We start from the raw sequence: 21,507 nt of genomic DNA, 5'->3' as shown, positions 1-21,507 counted from the left end.
GAAATATAAAACACAGAACTTCATAGGAATGGATACAAGAGAAAACAGTGTGAACAGACACATAGCAGAAAAGATATACCGTATATACTCGAGTATAAGCCGAGTTTTTCAGCACGATTTTTCGTGCTGAAAACACCCCCCTCGGCTTATACTCGAGTGAACTCTCCACCCTCAGTGGTCTTCAACCTGCGGACCTCCAGAGGTTTCAAAACTACAACTCCCAGCAAGCCCAGGCAGCCATCTGCTGTCCGGGCTTGCTGGGAGTTGTAGTTTTGAAACCTCTGGAGGTCCGCAGGTTGAAGACCACTGCGGCCTTCGACATCATCCAGCCCCCTCTCACCCCCTTTAGTTCTGTACAGTACTCGCCTCCGCTCGGCGCTGGTCGGGTGCTGCAGGACTGTCCGGTGGGGAGGTCGTCCGGTGGGATAGTGATTCCGGGCTGCTATCTTCACCGGGGAGGCCTCTTCTTCGCGCTTCGGGCCCGGCCCCAGAATAGTCACGTTGCCTTGACGACGATGCAGAGGTACGTTCATTACCAACGTCCTTCTGCGTCATCGTCAAGGCAACGCCTCTATTCCGGGCTCGCAGCGCGGAGAAGAGGCGCCCCCGGTGAAGATAGCAGCCCGGAACCACTATCCCACCGGACGACCTCCCCACCGGACAGTCCTGCAGCATCAGACCAGCGCCGAGCGGAGGCGAGTACTGTACAGAACTAAAGGGGGTGAGAGGGGGCTGGATGATGTCGAAGGCCACAGTGGTCTTCAACCTGCGGACCTCCAGAGGTTTCAAAACTACAACTCCCAGCAAGCCTGGACAGCCGATGGCTGCCCGGGCTTGCTGGGAGTTGTAGTTTTGAAACCTCTGGAGGTCCGCAGGTTGAAGACCACTGAGGGCGGATAGTTCACAAGAGGATGATGACAAGAGGATGATGAAGGGGGGTGGGGATGATGAAGGGGGGTGGGGATGATGACAAGGGGATGATAAAGGGGGTGTGTGGGATGATGACAAGGGGATGATGACAGGCGATGATGATGAAAGGGGGATGATGACAAGGGGATGATGAAGGGGGGTGGGGATGATGAAGGGGGGTGGGGATGATGACAAGGGGATGATGAAGGGGGTGTGTGGGATGATGACAAGGGGATGATGATGAAAGGGGGATGATGACAGGGTGATGATGATGAGGGTCTGGATGATGACGGGGGGGGTGATGTATTTCCCACCCTAGGCTTATACTCGAGTCAATAACTTTTTTTTTTTTTTTTTTTTTTTTTTTTTTTTTTTTTTTTTTCCTGGGATTTCGGGGTGAAATTAGGGGCCTCGGCTTATATTCGGGTCGGCTTATACTCGAGTATATACGGTACAAATCCTAAAACGACTATACAAACACAGATTAAAATCTACCATAAGCATGCCACCTAACCATGGCTAAAACCAGAAAATACAAAGTGCATGCTAAGACAGAGATAGTGGATTAAAAGCTCAAATAAAGAATGTTTCACACAGAGCTCCAAAGCAGCATTTCCAGCATGTTAGCAAGTCAGAATATAATGAAGTCAGTCACCAGCCCAGAGGCTAGACTGGGCTGACTTTAAATAGACACACCCTAGGAGCTATTGGCTAACAAGCCAAAGGCTATTAACTATTCCCTGACCAGGGAACATAAAACTGTTCACACACAACCAAACCATTAGTTGTGTGTGAACACAGGCCAATACAGACATAACAACTGGTGCCAGAAAGTTAAACAGATTTGTAAATTCTATTTAAAAATCTTAATCCTTCCAGTACTTATCAGCTGCTGTATACTCCACAGGACGTTCTTTTCTTTTTGAATTTCTTTTTAGTCTGACCACAGTGCTCTCTGCTGACACCTCTGTCCATGTCAGGAACTGTCCAGAGTAGGAGCAAATTTCCATAGCAAACCTATCCTGCTATGGACAGAGGTGACAGCAGAGAGCACTGTGGTCAGACAGAAAAGAAATGGAGTATACAGTAGCTGATAAGTACTGGAAGGATTAAGATTTTTAAACACAAGTAATTGACAAATCTGTATACAATTCTGGCACCAGTTGATTAAAGAAAAGTAGTTTTCTACCGGATTACCCCTTTAAGTACAAAGTGTCTATCAATTTGCTTCTGATACCTCCTAAGAAGGTGTAGCTGTTGGACTTATGATCTACAAAAAAGGAACATTTTCTATAAAACCATAAGTGTGACCAACCTAAGTCTGCTGCAACCCTGCAAAATTATGCTTAGAGTATGCTTAGGTAAGCTGTGGTAGTACAACGCCTGTCTGATACCCATACCTGGAAACAGCCAACTGGTTCCAAGAGGGAAAGTCATCAGCACAGGGCCGCCATCATTCACAATCAAATTGTCATATAATGCTATGTAGCAAGCCCAAATCGAATTCACATTGCAAAATACCCACCAGAATTGCCCTCTAAGCTACTAGCTTGTTGGAGGGTAGACCTGTGCATGAGTAAAATGTTGTATACCTTTTGGGGCACCAGGACAAAGCTGCATAGAACTGGGTTCATGAGGATCTGGCTGAAGTAAGGGAATAGTTTGATAAAACCACAAAAGGACATTAGCAAAATGCATGTTTGGTTGCGTGTTAAATAAAATGGCATGTCAAATAAAATAGCACTTAAAGGGGTACTCCAAACGCTGGAGCCAGCGCCGGGAGCTCGTGACGTCATAACTCCGCCCCCTCATGATGTCACACCCCGCCCCCTCAATGCAAGTCTATGGGAGGGGACAGGGCGTGACATCATGAGGGGGCTATGACGCCACGAGCTCCCGGCGCCGGCTCCAGCGTTCGGAACAGTTTGTTCCCAACGTTGAGCAGCGGAGTACCACTTAAACTGGACATACACATAAGGGAGCTTTAAAATTGTATTCCAAAATCAGGTTAAAAAAAATGCTGCATTAGCATATGGCATTGTTTATCTGTCTGTTTATCTGTATGTTATCTGCCCCATGTTCTGAGCTAAAAAAATAAAATAAAATAAATATTTGTTTTGTGCATCTGTAGTCCTCTCCTCTAACATGTCCTCTCACTACTTCTTGTTTGAGCAGTTGTTCAGTACTACAATTCCCAGAATAGATTGCTTTCCCTCAGCTCAGCTTCCCTCAGCTTCCCTCCCACCGAACTCTTGCCAGTTCTGATTACTTGTCAGTTTTAAAAACTGACAAACCAACGTAAGGGGTGGTCTCCAAATTTCAATGACATTTGTCAAAAAGGAAGCCAGGGGATGGCACAAGTTTTGGTGCAAATTTACATCAACTGTTTTTTTTGTTTTTTTACTTTGACTTTTTAGCCATCCTAAGTGTTTATAAGCTATTCAAAGGGGTGCTCCAGGGAAGTTAGGAAAAATTAAAATGCCCCAAATCCACCACAATACCTGTTCTATATCACCTTTAGTTGTCCATGTGATTTTGCCAGCTCCTGTGGCCCCTGTTGTCTCCCACATTTTTTTACTTGCTTGCAGCCCAGACTACCATTCCCAGCAGTCAGTGCGGCTCTGTGTAATGGCTGCCAGCCAATTGTGCATACTGTGTTGTAAACACAGTCAGCAGCACACGCTGTACATGTCTTTTTCTTTTAAGCTATTCCCCCCCCCCCCCAGCAATAAATCATGCTATGCTCTGAATGGCAGCAGTCAGTGATCTACAGCAGGCAAAAAGCAGCGTTATGTGCTTATAGACGCTGGGCCGTTTCTCTCTGGCAAGATCCTCACACAGGGAGTGGAGGTGTGGCTGTGAAGACAGACCCCCTAGACAAGACAGAAATCACATGGTGTTTGTCTTCCAGGAGGGTGGAGGCTAGTGAGGGATCTGATAATGGATCTGATAATGTTGTCTTTCTCTTACTCCCTGCATGTAAGTGACAGCTGAAAGAGGGAAACTGCTCTATATAGCTAATGAATGGGTTGGTGAGAGGGAAAGGATGGGCTATGGTTTTAGTTCCCTAGAGTCCCCGTTTAAAGTCTTGCAGACTTGGATACTACGTTATGTCAGTGGTAAAATGTCCAAGCCACCTTTTTCTCCTCACTGGTCCTTAACCAGCACTCCTTCACACCTGGAAGAGGATGGAAGTGGTTAAAAATTGTGGAAGTTAAAAGAACCCTTAACATGGGTCAACTGGACAACCATCTGATGAGTACGGGGGCCTCATGACTGTCCCCAACAAGTAAAGTCAGGAGACAGAAACATTGGGCGCCCTGAGTTTGAGGAAAGCTTAGCTGCTGCCAAAGGACTCTTAATTCCTAATGCATTAACATTCGGCCAAGGCAAGAGTCTGTGTGTGCGCGGGCAGACCGAGAGACGGAGCTTTTGGAAGACAATATTGAAGATGTATGACCGCCTTTATCGTTTTGAAGGAAAGATCATAATCTATTATGGATACTAAAAAACACTTTATATTTTCATTACCTATCACACAAAAAGACAAAGCTCTGGCACTGCGTGATAGGTCACAGTCCACACTAAGCAGAATGGATGAATACTGCACCTGACCAGCATCTACTCAGGTGGTGCTTAGCTCAGCATAGTAACAAGCATGTAGCAATAAGCAGAATAAAGGCGGCACTCAAAGTTGCAAAAAGTTTGTCTTTAAAGGGGTACTCCGGTGGAAAACTTTTTTTCTTTTTTTTTAAATCAACTGGTGCCAGAAAGTTAAACAGATTTGTAAATTGCTTCTATTAAAAAATCTTAATCCTTCCAGTACTTATTAGCTGCTGAATACTACAGAGGAAATTATTTTCTTTTTGGAACACAGAGCTCTCTGCTGACATCATGACCACAGTGCTCTCTGCTGACATCTCTGTCCATTTTAGGAACTGTCCAGAGCAGCATATGTTTGCTATGGGGATTTTCTCCTACTCTGGACAGTTCTTAAAATGCACAGAGATGTCAGCAGAGAGCACTGTGGTCACGATGTCAGCAGAGAGCACTGTGCTCGTGATGTCAGCAGAGAGTTTTCTGTTCCAAAAATAACAGAATTTCCTCTGTAGTATTCAGCAGCTAATAAGTACTGGAAGGATTAAGATTTTTTTAATAGAAGTAATTTACAAATCGGTTTAACTTTCTGGCACCAGTTGATTAAAAAAAAAAAGTTTTCCACCGGAGTACCCCTTTAATCTTCATATATGGTGCAAGCAACAAACATAGTAGGGAATAGTACAGATGGCAGGGACATACAGGACAGCTGTTTCGTGCGTCAATATGTACTTCCTCTTGCGGACGTACAAAACAACTGTCCTGAACACCCCTGCCATCTGATTTTTTTCCCTACAATTTTTGCTGTTTGCACCACATATGAAGATTAAAGGGGTACTCCAGTGGAAAACAAATTTCTTAAAATTAACTGGTGCTAGGAAGTTAAACAGATTTGTAAATTACTTCTATTAAAAATATCTTAATCCTTCCAGTACTTATCAGCTTCTGTATGTTACACAGGAAGTTGTATTTCTTTCTGGAGTTCTTTTCTGTCTGACCACAGTGCTCTCTGCTGACACCTCTGTCCCTGTCAGGAACTGTCCAGAGCAGGAGAGGTTTGCTATTGGGATTTGCTTGTACTCTGGACAGTTCCTTACATGGACAGTGGTGTCAGCAGAGAGCACTGTGGTTAGACAGAAAAGAACTCCAGTAAGAAATACAACTTCCTGTGGAACATACAGCAACTGATAAGTACTGGAAAACTGAAATTTTTTTATAGAAGTAATTTACAAATCCGTTTAACTTTCTGGCACCAGTTGATTGTTAGGAAATTTTTAAAGGGGTACTCCCGTGGAAAACTTATTTTTATTTTTTTTAAATCAACTGGTGCCAGAAAGTTAAACAGGTTTGTAAATTACTTCTATTAAAAAATCTTAATCTTTCCAGTACTTTTTAGGCTCTGTATACTACAGAGGAAATTATTTTCTTTTTGGGACACAGAGCTCTCTGCTGACATCATGACCACAGTGCTCTCTGCTGACATCTCTGTCCATTTTAGGAACTATCCAGAGCAGCATATGTTTGCTATGGGGATTTTCTCCTACTCTGGACAGTTCTTTAAATGGACAGAGATGTCAGCAGAGAGCACTGTGCTTGTGATGTCAGCAGAGAGCTCTGTGTTCCAAAAAGAAAATAATTTCCTCTGTAGTATTCAGCAGCTAATAAGTACTGGAAGAATTGAGATTTTTTTATAGAAGTAATTTACAAATCTGTTAAACTTTCTGGCACCAGTTGATAAAAAAAAAAAAAAAAAAAAGTTTTCCACAAGTTTGTCTCATTTAAAGACAAACTTTTCTGTAACTGGGTGAGTGCCGCCTTTATTCTGCCTACTGATATATTTCCATTACCTATGCATACACTTATACTATACTTTAGGTATTGCTAATCGCCCCAATACTACATACTGTATTATCCCACGTATAGCGTGTAGAGTTGGCAGTCAAGGTGAAGAAGCAAGTACCCTTGCAGATAGGTTTCCCTGATTTATACAATTTTTGTGTCCATTTGAAGTACTGAAGGTGACTATTCCTGATACTGTCTGTGCAAGTGGCAGACCTACTCTGGGAACATACCATGAATAATGCATATTAAAGGCACACATAGCTTTTATGGAGCAGAAATCGCAGCCCTATTTACAAGACATCTGCTGTATATAAAACGTGTTAAAGCCTGACTGCGAGTTTGTGTGCTCAGTCTGCGGGCAGGTTAACACGCACACAGTAGGGAGATGCAGGCAGTTAATAGCTACGATCTGACAGCTCGTACATTCACATAACCATGGTGGCGTTCTCATTTAAAGCCAGCTCCCCAGGGAGCTCTTTGTTTGTTTGCATACCAGCTTGTTTTTGCATAGAAAGGTTACATGAATGACACACGCGCTGGAGTAAAATGCGAACGTATCAAGCTGTCGGTGCTTGAAAGGGTATAACAAATATAGAAGAGCTGAGATAAAAAGTTTTTTTTGTCATGACGTTATTTTCTATAGAGGTTGACGGCCATTTGCTGCCATCCCAGTAGAGTAGGTGATGGCCCGTTTGATCTGCCATTGGAAGGGAGGGCACCCGTTCCACTCCCCTGTTAAACAGTCTTGTCTCTGGAGGGCTCCAAATGGCATTTGAAATAGTCGCTAATGTGGCCAAAAAATTGATTTGACTCGTAACTTTTTGCCTGGAGCCCTGCTATATATTTTTTTTTTTCTAGTCCTGTATATGACTATTGTGTAGTCTGACAGATGACCCTGCAGTTATGAGGGTGTTTTGTTTCCTGTTGCTTGAGTAGAGAAATTTTTAGCAATTTTTGGGGTGAATGTTGTATTAGTTCACATGTTTCTCTGTGGAAATGCAGGCAAATGATTCGTTTTACTTTTCTAGTGTCTCTTTGTTCTATTTATCACTTAAAGGGGTACTCCGCTGCTCAGCGTATGGAACAAACTGTTCTGAACGCTGGAGGCGGGAGCTCGTGATGTCATAGCCCCGCCCCCTCATGATGTCACACCCCGCCCCCTCAATGCAAGTCTAGGGGAGGGGGCGTGGCGGCGGTGGAGTACCCCTATAAGTGACTTAAATGGGCACTATCATTAAAAACTAATTTTTGGTATTGCACTCCTTATGGTAAATGAAAAATCTTTCTAATGTACTTTTATTTAAAAAAAGAAAAAAAAAGACGTTTTCTATATTTTATTTGTGTTTATAAAAGCTGCCACTAGGTGTTTCCCTACTTGTCCAGAGCACATTTCTCCACATCTCTTGCACAGACATTGGACTCCTGTTGGCCTGGCAGAAGTCCAAAATCAGGAAATGCAGTCTGGAGTGCTGAGGGAGGGGGGGGGGGGGTGCAGCCTTAGCTAATCATAGTTGATCTCACACTGAACTGCTCTGGGCTGTGTGAAGCAGAGTGAGGGATGAAGTTCTCCCCTGTATGGCTTCAGATGATGTCACTCCTGCTGGGAAATGCCCCTTCCCAGTCTGTGAATCTGACTGAGACTGAGCAGAAAATACAGAGCAATATCAAGGTAGAAAACAAAAAAATATATAAAAAATAAAGGCAGGGGGTGGTTTATCATGATGGGGGCAGTGAACTGGGAGGATCATAAAATTTAACAAGATCATGACAGGTGCTATTTAACTGAATGAGTGTTAAAGGTTGGCTGGGATTCCTTCAGTGCCTGTAGTTGGGTGTCATGCAATCTGTGCCTTATTTTATATTTGTTTCTTCTTCTTGTTCATATAGATATTTGTTCATGCTTACTATTGTACCTGCATTTGAGCTAGAAATGACTGGCATCTAGGGGGTTAACAAGCATGAACATGCGCGCACACACACTGACTTAAAGAGAATCTTCCAGTCAGAAGGAAGGAGCTTGGTTTTAGCCAACCTCTCTTCAGGAAGTGAGCAGTAAAACCTGCACCCTGCCATTGGGAACTGCAGTATCAGTGAGGACTGTGAGAAAATTCTTGATTTTTACCTTTCACATAAAGCCAATGCCTTTATAATATAATATAATTTGGTGGCACACAGCCTATAGCTTTCTTTAGCACTGTTGCTATAAAGTCTAGGACAGCAACCCATCAATCCTGGTCTACTGATAGATGACAGCCTGGCCTCTAGGTTAGTGTCATGGACATTTCAGTAATGCAACATTAAAGTGTACCTGTCAGATCCCCCAAAAAAAAAAAGCTGGTATATGTTACTTATACCCCATCCTGATCATGTAGAGTACATGTAGACATTTTTTATGTCTCTATCACCGATATTTCACTATAAAATAGCATATTACAGCTGCTCAATGTCTTTTCCATCTTTTCAGAGAGAGGGGGCGTGTTCCTATCTTGCCTACACTGTGCTGACTCCTCCCCCTCCCTCACTCTGCTGACTCACTGCTCTTGGAGTGAGCCTGGCAGCCCTGCTCTGTAACCCTTTCCTCTCTGTTTTTTTGTTTTGTTTAGTTTTTTGCTGTACACACACACACACACACACACACAATGATTATTGTATGTTGCCTGTACTCTACCACCAAAGACAATATGGTGAGTGTATAACTTATATCTTCCTAAATGAATGCATAGGATTAGTGCTAAAAGTACAGGGGTTTTATATGCATACATTTTCTGTGTTCCTATGTCATTCATGTGTATTATCCTTTGCCAGTCCTGTAATGCTGGGACTTGTAGTTTTGTAATAGTTGGAGGTGTTACGCCGAGCGCTCCGGGTCCCCGCTCCTCCCCGGAGCGCTCGCTACACTCTCGCTACTGCAGCGCTCCGGTCAGATCCACTGACCCGGTGCGCTGCGATACCGCCTCCAGCCGGGATGCGATTCGCGATGCGGGTGGCGCCCGCTCGCGATGCGCACCCCGGCTCCCGTACCTGACTCGCTCTCCGTCGGTCCTGTCCCGGCGCGCGCGGCCCCGCTCCCTAGGGCGCGCGCGCGCCGGGTCTCTGCGATTTAAAGGGCCACTGCGCCGCTGATTGGCGCAGTGGTTCTAATTAGTGTGTTCACCTGTGCACTCCCTATTTATACCTCTCATCTCTGAACTCTTTGATCGCCTCCAAGGTGCCCACATCTTTACCAAACTGGACTTAAGAGGTGCTTATAATCTCATCCGCATCAGAGAGGGGGATGAATGGAAAACGGCATTTAACACTAGAGATGGACACTTTGAGTATCTGGTCATGCCCTTTGGCCTGTGCAACGCCCCTGCCGTCTTCCAAGACTTTGTTAATGAAATTTTTCGTGATCTCTTATATTCCTGTGTTGTTGTATATCTGGACGATATCCTGATTTTTTCTGCCAACCTAGAAGAACACCGCCAGCATGTCCGCATGGTTCTTCAGAGACTTCGTGACAATCAACTTTATGCCAAAATGGAGAAATGTCTGTTTGAATGTCAATCTCTTCCTTTCCTAGGATACTTAGTCTCTGGCCAGGGACTACAAATGGATCCAGACAAACTCTCTGCCATCTTAGATTGGCCACGCCCCTCCGGACTCCGTGCTATCCAACGTTTTTTGGGGTTCGCCAATTATTACAGACAATTTATTCCACATTTTTCCACCATTGTGGCTCCTATCGTGGCTTTAACCAAAAAGAATGCCAATCCTAAGTCATGGCCTCCTCAAGCGGAAGACGCCTTTAAACAGCTCAAGTCTGCCTTTTCTTCGGCTCCCGTGCTCTCCAGACCTGACCCATCTAAACCCTTCCTATTGGAGGTTGATGCCTCCTCAGTAGGAGCTGGAGCGGTCCTTCTACAAAAAAATCCTTCCGGGCATGCTGTTACTTGTGGGTTTTTTTCTAGGACCTTCTCTCCGGCGGAGAGGAACTACTCCATCGGGGATCGAGAGCTTCTAGCCATTAAATTAGCACTTGAGGAATGGAGGCATCTGCTGGAGGGATCAAGATTTCCAGTTATTATTTACACCGATCACAAGAACCTCTCCTATCTCCAGTCTGCCCAACGGCTGAATCCTCGCCAGGCCAGGTGGTCTCTGTTCTTTGCCCGATTTAATTTTGAAATTCACTTTCGGCCTGCCGATAAGAACATTAGGGCCGATGCTCTCTCTCGTTCCTCGGATGCCTCGGAAGTAGAGCTCTCTCCGCAACACATCATTCCTCCTGACTGCCTGATCTCCACTTCTCCAGCCTCCATCAGGCAAACTCCTCCAGGGAAGACCTTCGTCTCTCCACGCCAACGCCTCGGAATCCTCAAATGGGGTCACTCCTCCCATCTCGCAGGTCATGCGGGCATCAAGAAATCCGTGCAACTCATCTCTCGTTTCTATTGGTGGCCGACTCTGGAGACGGATGTTGTGGATTTTGTGCGAGCCTGCACTGTCTGTGCCCGGGATAAGACTCCTCACCAGAAGCCCGCTGGTCTTCTTCATCCTCTGCCTGTCCCCGAACAGCCTTGGTCTCTGATTGGTATGGACTTTATTACAGACTTACCCCCATCCCGTGGCAACACTGTTGTTTGGGTGGTCGTTGATCGATTCTCCAAGATGGCACATTTCATCCCTCTTCCTGGTCTTCCTTCAGCACCTCAGTTGGCAAAACAATTTTTTGTACACATTTTTCGTCTTCACGGGTTGCCCACGCAGATCGTCTCGGATAGAGGCGTCCAATTCGTGTCAAAATTCTGGAGGGCTCTCTGTAAACAACTCAAGATTAAATTAAACTTTTCTTCTGCATATCATCCTCAATCCAATGGGCAAGTAGAAAGAATTAACCAGGTCCTGGGTGATTATTTACGGCATTTTGTTTCCTCCCGCCAGGATGACTGGGCAGATCTTCTACCATGGGCCGAATTCTCGTATAACTTCAGAGTCTCTGAATCTTCCTCCAAATCCCCATTTTTCGTGGTGTACGGCCGTCACCCTCTTCCCCCCCCTCCCTACTCCCTTGCCCTCTGGTTTGCCCGCTGTGGATGAAATATCTCGTGATCTTTCCACCATATGGAAAGAGACCCCAAATTCTCTCTTACAGGCTTCATCACGCATGAAGAAGTTTGCTGATAAGAAAAGAAGAGCTCCCCCCATTTTTTCTCCTGGAGACAAGGTATGGCTCTCCGCTAAATATGTCCGCTTCCGTGTCCCTAGCTACAAATTGGGACCACGCTATCTTGGTCCTTTCAAAATTTTGTGCCAGATTAATCCTGTCTCTTACAAACTTCTTCTTCCTCCTTCTCTTCGTATTCCTAATGCCTTTCACGTTTCTCTTCTTAAACCACTCATCATCAACCGTTTCTCTCCCAAACTTGTTTCTCCCACTCCTGTTTCCGGCTCCTCGGACATCTTCTCCGTAAAGGAGATACTGGCCTCCAAGAAGGTCAGAGGGAAAACTTTTTTTTTGGTCGATTGGGAGGGTTGTGGTCCTGAAGAGAGATCCTGGGAACCTGAGGACAATATCCTAGACAAAAGTCTGCTCCTCAGGTTCTCAGGCTCTAAGAAGAGGGGGAGATCCAAGGGGGGGGGGGTACTGTTACGCCAAGCGCTCCGGGTCCCCGCTCCTCCCCGGAGCGCTCGCTACACTCTCGCTACTGCAGCGCTCCGGTCAGATCCACTGACCCGGTGCGCTGCGATACCGCCTCCAGCCGGGATGCGATTCGCGATGCGGGTGGCGCCCGCTCGCGATGCGCACCCCGGCTCCCGTACCTGACTCGCTCTCCGTCGGTCCTGTCCCGGCGCGCGCGGCCCCGCTCCCTAGGGCGCGCGCGCGCCGGGTCTCTGCGATTTAAAGGGCCACTGCGCCGCTGATTGGCGCAGTGGTTCTAATTAGTGTGTTCACCTGTGCACTCCCTATTTATACCTCACTTCCCCTGCACTCCCTCGCCGGATCTTGTTGCCATTGTGCCAGTGAAAGCGTTTCCTTGTGTGTTCCTAGCCTGTGTTCTAGACCTCCTGCCGTTGCCCCTGACTACGATCCTTGCTGCCTGCCCCGACCTTCTGCTACGTCCAACCTTGCTTCTGTCTACTCCCTTGTACCGCGCCTATCTTCAGCAGTCAGAGAGGTTGAGCCGTTGCTAGTGGATACGACCTGGTCACTACCGCCGCAGCAAGACCATCCCGCTTTGCGGCGGGCTCTGGTGAATACCAGTAGTGACTTAGAACCGGTCCACTAGCACGGTCCACGCCAATCCCTCTCTGGCACAGAGGATCCACCTCCTGCCAGCCGGCATCGTGACAGGAGGTACAGTGTTTGGATAACTCTTTTTTGCAGCAGTGTTGCCTTCAGCTGTGAGCCTACAGCTTTTGCAAAACTACAACTCCCAGCATGCCCAGGCATCCTTTGACTGTCCAGGCATGCTTGGAGTTGTACTTTTGCAACAGCTGGAGGCACATGCTTGGTAAAACTCTATGTTGCTGCAAGCTTGTCCCTCCTGGAGCCTTGTCCATCAGTCATCTGGTGTCCATGACCCTTGGACACCCTTATGCTGCTGTGGGATTCATCAGTGTCAGAGAAGGTATAGGGACCCCTAGTGGTGGTATTTTCAAAGGCTGTTTTCTTTAAGAAAATGTGTTTTTTTTTTTTTTTTTAAAGTATGTTAGAAATGATTGTTTAGCCAAGATGTTCAACACATGGCTTTTATATCTGTGGTGAGCTTGTGGGGATGTAGGGTGGGAAGGGTGTAGCTGTGCAGTGATGAAAGGGTGTTGGATTAACCCTTAACTGTCGTGACGCCAGGGTGCAGGTTCTTCCTCTTTGTATATATCCTACCGCCACCCGTCCCAGGAACGATAGGGAGGAATAAAGGATTGTCCACAACTGGAGGTTTAGTAAACTGCAAATAACTTTACTGCAACGTTTATGCAGGTTAACAGTAGTAACAGTCTTTACAGAGGACCAGACTTTAAGTTCCTCACAGTTGGTTGGGACCTTGTAGGGAATTAGCTCTGAGGCTTGCTTTACGCTGTTCCACTGAATTTAGGGTTTGGTTTTAGGTTCAGTAGTCACGTAGATTTAGGATTGAGTTTAGTTGAACTCACAGTTTGGTATTCGGCTGAAGTTAGCAGGCTTCAGGCCTAGATTTGTCTTGAAGGTATACACAGAGCTTCTCTCTCTGCTAGTCCGGAACCCAAGAGAGCATGGGAAGAAGAGAGCGATCATTGGATACAGCGCCCTTATATGGCAAGGGGCAGACTCATAGCTTATTGGTTCCCACCAACTGTCAGTCCTTTCACAAAGCATTGTGGTACATCATGTGACCCACTCACGTGACCTGGAAGGTCCTTAACCTAACAGTAGGCTTAGTAGTCATGTGACCTAAGGTCCTGGAAGTACTATACATATATATATATTATACACACCAAACACATGAAATTAAAGAAGGAAGAGGTGACGAAGGGTCATCCCACCAGGAGGATCCCACCGGTACGCAGGAACTCTGACTTTGGGGACTTACCACACAAGGAAAGGTACAACGTATGGTACCGGGACACCACATATCTGACAGTGCCCATTTAAGGTTGCCACTTTAGTTGGACCGAATTGCCGTAGACCTCTCTCCCACCTCTCCTATTGCTTCTGCATGGGGAAAATAGGAGGAACCTACCCCATACAGAACCTGCCACCATCTCATCACAATCATTTTTTACACCAGAGAATAGGAGGAACACTAGGGGGGAAAGTAAATGGCAAAATGTTGGGACTGAAATTTGGAGGCACAAGTGATATTGATAATGGGGCACCTATAGAAGGATTGTAAATAGTTGTACTGTGTTGGCACTTTTTTGGAAGTACTGTGCTTGAAATTAATACTAGTTTTGGAATGGAGATGCTCTTTTGGTACTGTAAATATGGGTATTTTGGTATGAAATCATAATTGTGTAAAGCTACATTCCACACAACAGGAGGTGTTTTTTTTATGGACCTGAGGAAGGCGCAAGTGTTCACCGAAACACGTTGTGCCTTTTATACTGAGCTACCCCAGTAAACCACTAACCTTGACTGTCTTTGTGGTAACCAAATACGAAGACCCTTTTTTTTTTTTTCCTGATCCTCTCTTTGTTTTGCTGATGGATGGGGTCGGTAGTGCAGCAGCTGGTCACGCATATGAGCCTTCAATAAAGTTGTGCCTATTCTCCTGTGGTTGGGTCACTAATAGCCTTTACTATCACACAAGGGAGCGTCCATGACCTTTTTTTTTTCTCCTACTTGCAAAACTACAATTTTCAGCATGCCCGGACAGCCAACGGCTGTCCGGGCCTGCTAAAAATTGTACTTTTGCAACAGCTGGAGGCACCCTGGTTGGACAACACTGCCATGGCTGCATGACCTTGCTGTACAGGCTTTGTGCCATTGGCCATGTGCATGAAGCTTTCCTACCTTAGAAACTAAAAGAGAATAAGAATATAGAGATGATTTGTAACATAATTATGACAAATAAAAGATTTTCGTGAAAACAATGTAACATTTGATTTAGAGTGTTTAAGCAAATATAAACAAAAGAAAAGCAATAATCTAACAGAAAATAACATTGCGAAACCGGATATTAAACCACATCCATTGTTTGATCAGAATTGCTGCCAGCAAACATCCAATAGAGTAGAAGCAAATATTATTGGAATTCCTGCGTCGGACATTCCTGTCGTTATTATTGGGATTAAAGGGGCCCGTGGTTCACAGACTTACATCGATTTTATTGGCGTTTGTTCACAATGCAGTATTCTAACTGATCTGCCACATCGACTCAGTTGTTTTCAAATTATTCTGAAAAAGCTAAAGTGTTTGTTTATTTCTGCATACAACTAAACATCGTTTCTTCCGTAACTATACATTTTTTGTTGAAAAGTATCAAAAGAAAACAAAACCTATACAATTTGGATATCGATGTCATTGTATGGACCTTCAGAAAAAAGATAATGTTATTATGTAATTTAACCATAAAGTGCATTACCGTATTTGTCGCCGTATAAGACGCACTTTTTCTTCCCCAAAACTGGGGGGAAAAAGTCGGTGTGTCTTATACGGCGAATACACCCCTATCGCGGCGGTCCCTGCGGCCATCAACGGCCGTGACCCGCGGCTAATACAGGACATCACCGATCGCGGTGATGCCCTGTATTAACCCTTCAGATGCGGCGATCAAAGCTGACCGCCGCGTCTGAAGGAAGAGTGACACTAACCCGGCTGTTCAGTCGGGCTGTTCGGGACCGCCGCGATTTTACCGCGGCGGTCCAGAACAGCCCGACTGAATAGCCGGGTTAGTGCTTAAAGGACACCGGGAGGGACCTTACCTGCCTCCTCGGTGTCTTCTCCGTTCAGGGATCCCCTATATGGCCGGCGCTCTCCTTCCTCGTCATCACGTCGTCGCGTACGTGCGTCGGCGTGCGTAACAACGTGATGACGGTGACGGAGAGCGAGGATGCCCGGCCGGCAGCAGCAGGCCGGCAGCAGAGCGACGGGGGACACGGCGACAGCGATGGAGCGACATCCCGGGCAGCGGTGACGGGTCCGGAGCGGCGGGGACACGTGAGTATTACCTCCTATGCAGTGGTCTTCAATCTGCGGACCTCCAGATGTTGCAAAACTACAACTCTCAGCATGCCCGGACAGCCAATGGCTGTCCGGGCATGCTGTGAGTTGTAGTTTTGCAACATCTGGAGGTCAGCAAGTTGAAGATCACTATTGGGTTCAAAATCTTTAGGGCGAAAAATACGGTAACCCTCACAAAAATGACAAAAGAGTTTTTAATAGTTTTTTTTATTTTATTTCGCCCCACTAATAATTGTTTATTGGCTTCGATGTAGATTTTGTGGTGAAATGAGTGATGTAATTACAAAGTACAATTGGTCCTGCAAACATACGTGACACCTGGCTAAGCTGTACATGTTGGTCTCTGGTCAGGTTAGATTTACAGGTCTGGGTCAATCAGCAGCTGAGGAGGGGTATTTCAGTCCTCCTCAGCCCTCTAGCTGTGCTCTTGATTTTCAGTATCACTCCTGTCTGTGTCTGTTCACACATGTAAGGTTGCATTCACACAATGTTTTTGCAATAGGGCAGCAGGATCCGCTGGGAGAATTAAAAAAACGGCCACTGTCGTATCCCCGCGGGACCCACGCCGAACCCCATTTATTCAAAGGAGTCGGATGGAGGCAAATTGAGGCTCATTTTTAGATCATTTTGTTGTCTGTATTTGGTGATATCTTTCTGTACTATGGCCGGTTTAATGTTGTCTAGTTTGTACCTGTTATGTTAACCTTTCCTGTGTTATCCAATACCTGTAAACCTGAACCCGTATTCAGACCTCTTTGTCTTCATGTTTTCCTTCATAGTTTGGCTCTGATCCATAGCTTGCTGCTTTGTCCCTGGCCTGGAGTCTGGTTTTTGTGGTGGACCTCTGGGTGAATGGCGGGACCACGGGTTTAGCGGTGTAAGTTGGTGGGATCAGATGGTATTAACCCCGGGGGCTGAATGGTATTAACCCCTAGTGTTCTTGACGCCAGTGTGGTTTTTGGGGCTCCGTAACACCACACGCCCGGATTCTCCGCTTTCCCAATTGCTAGCAGTGAAATGAGAGTCCACAACCAGTTATGGTTAAACGGAGGCTTTACTGGCTGGAAGGCAGGTGTAATTATCTTCACAGCTAAGGCCAGAATTCCCAAAGAGGTGGCCAGGACCCAGAGGACCTCACAGCTTGCTGGACCAATTACTTGTAGTTAACTTGACTTGTAATTAGCCTTGACTTGACTAGTTTCAGTGACAGCAGACATAGACTTGAGACTTACTGGAGGGACGGTAGCTTGGTGGCCTTCCAGATGCTGATCACTTGCCCTGAGTTCTCTGATAGCTGAGCTCAGTAAGGTAGCTGGTGGTAAGTGCTAAGAGCGGGAATTGTAATGGCCGCCCCTTTATAAAGTGGGAGGCTGGACTAAAGCCCATTGTCAAGTTGGTGCTCTCTGGGAGAACATGTGACAACAGATCATGTGACTGCATAACATGTGACAGCTTACACACAGGTCCTTGAGACCTCCCACTGGTCCTGTAGACTATCTATACATAGGGATCCTGTCTAACCATTAAAGTAATACACAAAACCAACAGGGGGAGACCTTAAAGTAATATAAAACCAACAGGGGGAGACCTTGCAGGGGAGCCCCTAGGTCACTGAGCGACTCAACCTGACAGGGCCTAATGGTATTACAGGACCATGTCCTGTACTGGGACATCACATTTTGTTCCTGTATTTAGTCTGTGTAATCTGAACCTGTTTGTCTATGTGTTTATGCTTGGTGCGTTTTTGTGTTTAGTCTTGTGATTCGGTACCTGTCAATCCTGATCTATATGGTTTTCTGACTTTAGTTAAACTATTCACTACCTTCATTCCTGGTTAATTTTGCCACTATATCCCATGGTATCCTGTTTAAAGGGGTACTCCGGCCCAAAGATTGGGATAAGATGTCTGATCACGGGGGTCCCGCCGCCGTGGACCCCCGCAATCTAGCATGCAGCACCCACCTGTAAGCACTGCTGAAAGCGCTGGAGGCTCTGTGTTATGCCTCCCGACCACGGGGACGGAGTATCGTGACTTGCATTGAGGGGGCGGGATGTCACACGGGGGCGGAGTTGTGACATCACGATACTCCGTCCCCGTGGTCGGGAGGCATAACACTGAGAGCCTCCAGCGCTTCCAGCAGTGCTTACAGGTGGGTGCTGCATGCTAGATTGTGGGGGTCCACAGCGGCGGGACCCCAGCGATCACACACCTTATCCCCTATCCTTTGGATAGGAGATAAGATGTCTTGGGGCCAGAGTACCCCTTTAATTCCTATTCTCATACCTGCTGTATCTTGCTTTGATCCTTAGGTTGTTGTCTGGCCGCTATACACTTGCTGTAATGTTTCCCAGATATTTATTTGTTACTACTTTAATATCCTAGTTCCCTGTCTGTTAGCTGGTTTACCCTTCGTATTCTGACCTGTTCCCCCGACCTTAATACAGTTCTCTTTATTGTTTTGCACTTTAGTGCAGCAGAGGGACTGGCGCTTAGTTGTAGAGCTGCTGCTTAGGGTGTTTATGCAAGTAGGCAGGGAAAGGGGATTGTGGGAAAGCTCAGGGCCTACTATTTCCTGCCCAACGTGATACCAGGCTGAGAAGCCTGGTATCACGTGCTGCCCGCCCCGTGCTTTGGCTCTACTCCTCTCCCTACCACCTTAACCCCCTTCTGCAATTTTACAGATTTTATGTAACCTGGGACCAGTCAGGTATGCAATTGGGCATTTCTGATGCCCCCATAAACTGCCGCCCTAGGCCAGTGCCTTGTGGGCCTTTTTTGTAAACATACCACTGGGGGTTCTGGGAGCTCTCTTCCAAGCAATGGGATTTTTGTGTCCACACTTGCTGTGCAGTCCTCTTAGCAGGTTACAAGTTGTTTTTGATGATAGTTTGTAGTCTGCCACTAGGTTTACACAGTTAAGACTGTATAAGGTAGATGTTAAAATCAGAATACCCATACCAGGAGCCATTTTAATAGCAAATTATACTATGAAATAGTAATTATATGCCATATTCGAGTCTCGCTATGAAGATTTTTTTAAGATTCTATTTTCATTTGCATAAATCATATATTTCCGCAGTGGTATGGTCACGAGTACTAGAATCCACCTGCTGAAGTACCTCTCGCAAGGACTGAACATACATTATTGTAATACATATTCATAAAGGCAAATCGGCAATTGGCTGATTAAATCTATATCCGGCAATTTGCTTCAGAACTGTAATTTTTTCCCCCCTTTCTAAAGTGTATTATCTTTTTCAGCCTAACCTTTTCATGTAATAGAAGCGAAATGGGGGGGGGGGGGGGACTGAAACATGAGGGGGGGGGGGGGGGGGGAGCGGCAATGAGAACCATCCAAGCCATCCATTCATCTCAATGATGCAATGCTGCACATCTGCATGATCAAGTAGATAGATTTGCTCTTTTTTAATGTTTTTGAAGGTCAAATAATGTAACTTGTCTACTTAATTCTAATGACATAAATTGACTACAAATGCGCGAGACCTTCTGCCGTGTTACGATCCTCTGCCCGAGTGACACCCATACCACTTGGCCTTTAAGACAACCCTGCCGGACGCGAGGAAGGTATCATCACAAGACCTCATTAGTGCCGAAATGACCTTTGATTGGTGACGATCAGGAAAGGACCGGCATTCGATTAGCGCGGCAATTTGTTCATTACAACTTGACAAGAACCTGAGACTATTCTGTTATGAAAAGGTCAAGACTTGATCCACTAAGACAGTGGTCTCAAACTGCGGCCCTCCAGATGCTGCAAAACTTCAACTCCCAGCATGCCCGGACAGCTGTTGGCTGTCCGGGCATGCTGGGAGCTGAAGTTTTGCAACATCTGGAGGAGTACAATTTGAGACCACTGTCTTAGTGGATCAAGTCTTGACCTTTTGATTACAGAATCGTATCAGGTTCCTGTCAAGTTGTAATGAACAAATAGAAGAAGAAGAAAAAAAATTTATTTATTTATTTATTTATTTATTTATTTATTCTTCTCATAGTGCAGTGGTCTCAAATAGTGCTCCTCCAGATGTTGCAAAACTTCAGCTCCCAACATGCCCAGACAGCCTGGGCATTTATTTGTTTATATTTATTTATTTATTTAATAAATACATAAAAAAAATAAAAATAAATACCACCAAAGCTACTAAACAGTAAATAAACCAGGGGCCCATTGACTTCTTGTTTTCCAGACACCAGAGCCGACTCTGCCATATTTCCGGCATATTTAAAAAAAAATTTTTTATAGGTCTTCAATAAATGATTCATGTATTTATATCTATTTATTTATATTTGTTTATTTATTTAATAAATAATACGAAAGAAAATAAATAAATAACTGTCATAAAAAATTACCACAAAAGCTAATCAACATTACATAAACCAGGGCCCATTGACTTCTGGTTATCAGGACACCAGAGCCGGCTCTGCCATATTCCCAGATTATTATTATTATTTTTTTTTATAAGTCTTAAATCATAACGTGATCATTTTTTGCTTTTCTTCCAGAAGCCGAAAAATAAGGAAATTGCTGCTGACAGCATATTGCCTCAAATTAATTTATAGACAAGGCAGGAGAAAAAATGCTTTGTGCCGTTCCTTTTTTTTTTTTTTTTTTTTTTATGTGTTTCCCTGAACTAATTATCAGAGCCAAATTCTCGGAAATAATTAGATTTTCTTGTTTGCCCGGGATTCGCGAGATACTTGCGTGGAAAAGTAGATATTATCAGAAAGGACTTTAACAAAGCTATGTAGGACAGCAGGAATGCACAGGAGCGCGCGTCCCACTGTTTTATAGACTGCGAGAAAAAAAAATGGCTTCAAATAACTCCGCTCGGCTTTTATCGAGATGTGACTCATATTTCAGCAAAACGCTTCAAAACGAGCGGAATTAAGGCCTTCATCCTTTTTTTTTTTTTTCCCGGAGAACGGAGAAGATGAGGTAAATTCATCACCCAGCTGCACCGCTCACATGTAAAATTAATAGGCCTCCTCGGAATTGCATTTCATTAACTAATATTTAATTACAATTTTACAATATAAATTAAACGTTCATTAAAAAAAAAGCCTCTCATTCTGTGTTTTCTTGATGGTCGCGTTAACCGGAAAGGATTATAGGATATCCCCCTGCTTGTCACTGGCTGGGTTCATTAAAGAGATGTTCCGTTTCGGCAAATGAATCTTATTTAGTGGGTTAAGGGAGGCAAAGTTAAGCAATTTTATTTTACGCTTTGAGGATCCGTTTTTCTGCTTGTTGTTTGCAGGCAGATGTTGCAAACGTGTCCTGTTCCTCTTGGAAGGGGATTTTGGTTCGGCTCCGAATCCCCAGTCATGTTTCAAGGCTCTTTAAGGCTATGTTCACACTTCGGAATGTCCGCACGAAAACATCTCAGCGCGGATATACCGCAGACTGCGGGCGCCGTCATAATATGCCGGCATGAGGACGGCACAGGAATATGCTGTCACATAGATGGCAATGCATTCCGTGCGGAGTCCACAGAAA

General features: G+C 45.2%; 1 protein-coding gene and 1 long non-coding RNA gene across 8 annotated transcripts in view; one reads left to right on the top strand and one right to left on the bottom strand.

Moving 5' to 3' along the window:
* The window catches only part of LOC130283239 (uncharacterized), a 49,926-nt gene extending 28,791 nt beyond the window's left edge, over window positions 1-21,135 (top strand). Inside the window, exon 3 of the long non-coding RNA XR_008846608.1 lies at window positions 20,514-21,135. This is a non-coding gene — a long non-coding RNA (uncharacterized LOC130283239). The remainder of the gene's footprint in view (window positions 1-20,513) is intronic.
* LOC130283237 (cytosolic carboxypeptidase 6-like) overlaps window positions 1-21,507 on the bottom strand; it is a 1,802,518-nt gene that overhangs the window by 613,016 nt on the left and 1,167,995 nt on the right. The gene's annotated exons all lie outside the window — the stretch shown is intronic.

Source organism: Hyla sarda, chromosome 7 (assembly GCF_029499605.1).
Source record: "Hyla sarda isolate aHylSar1 chromosome 7, aHylSar1.hap1, whole genome shotgun sequence".
In the NCBI taxonomy this organism is placed as follows: domain Eukaryota; kingdom Metazoa; phylum Chordata; class Amphibia; order Anura; family Hylidae; genus Hyla; species Hyla sarda.
This window is presented reverse-complemented; position numbering and strand designations above follow the sequence as displayed.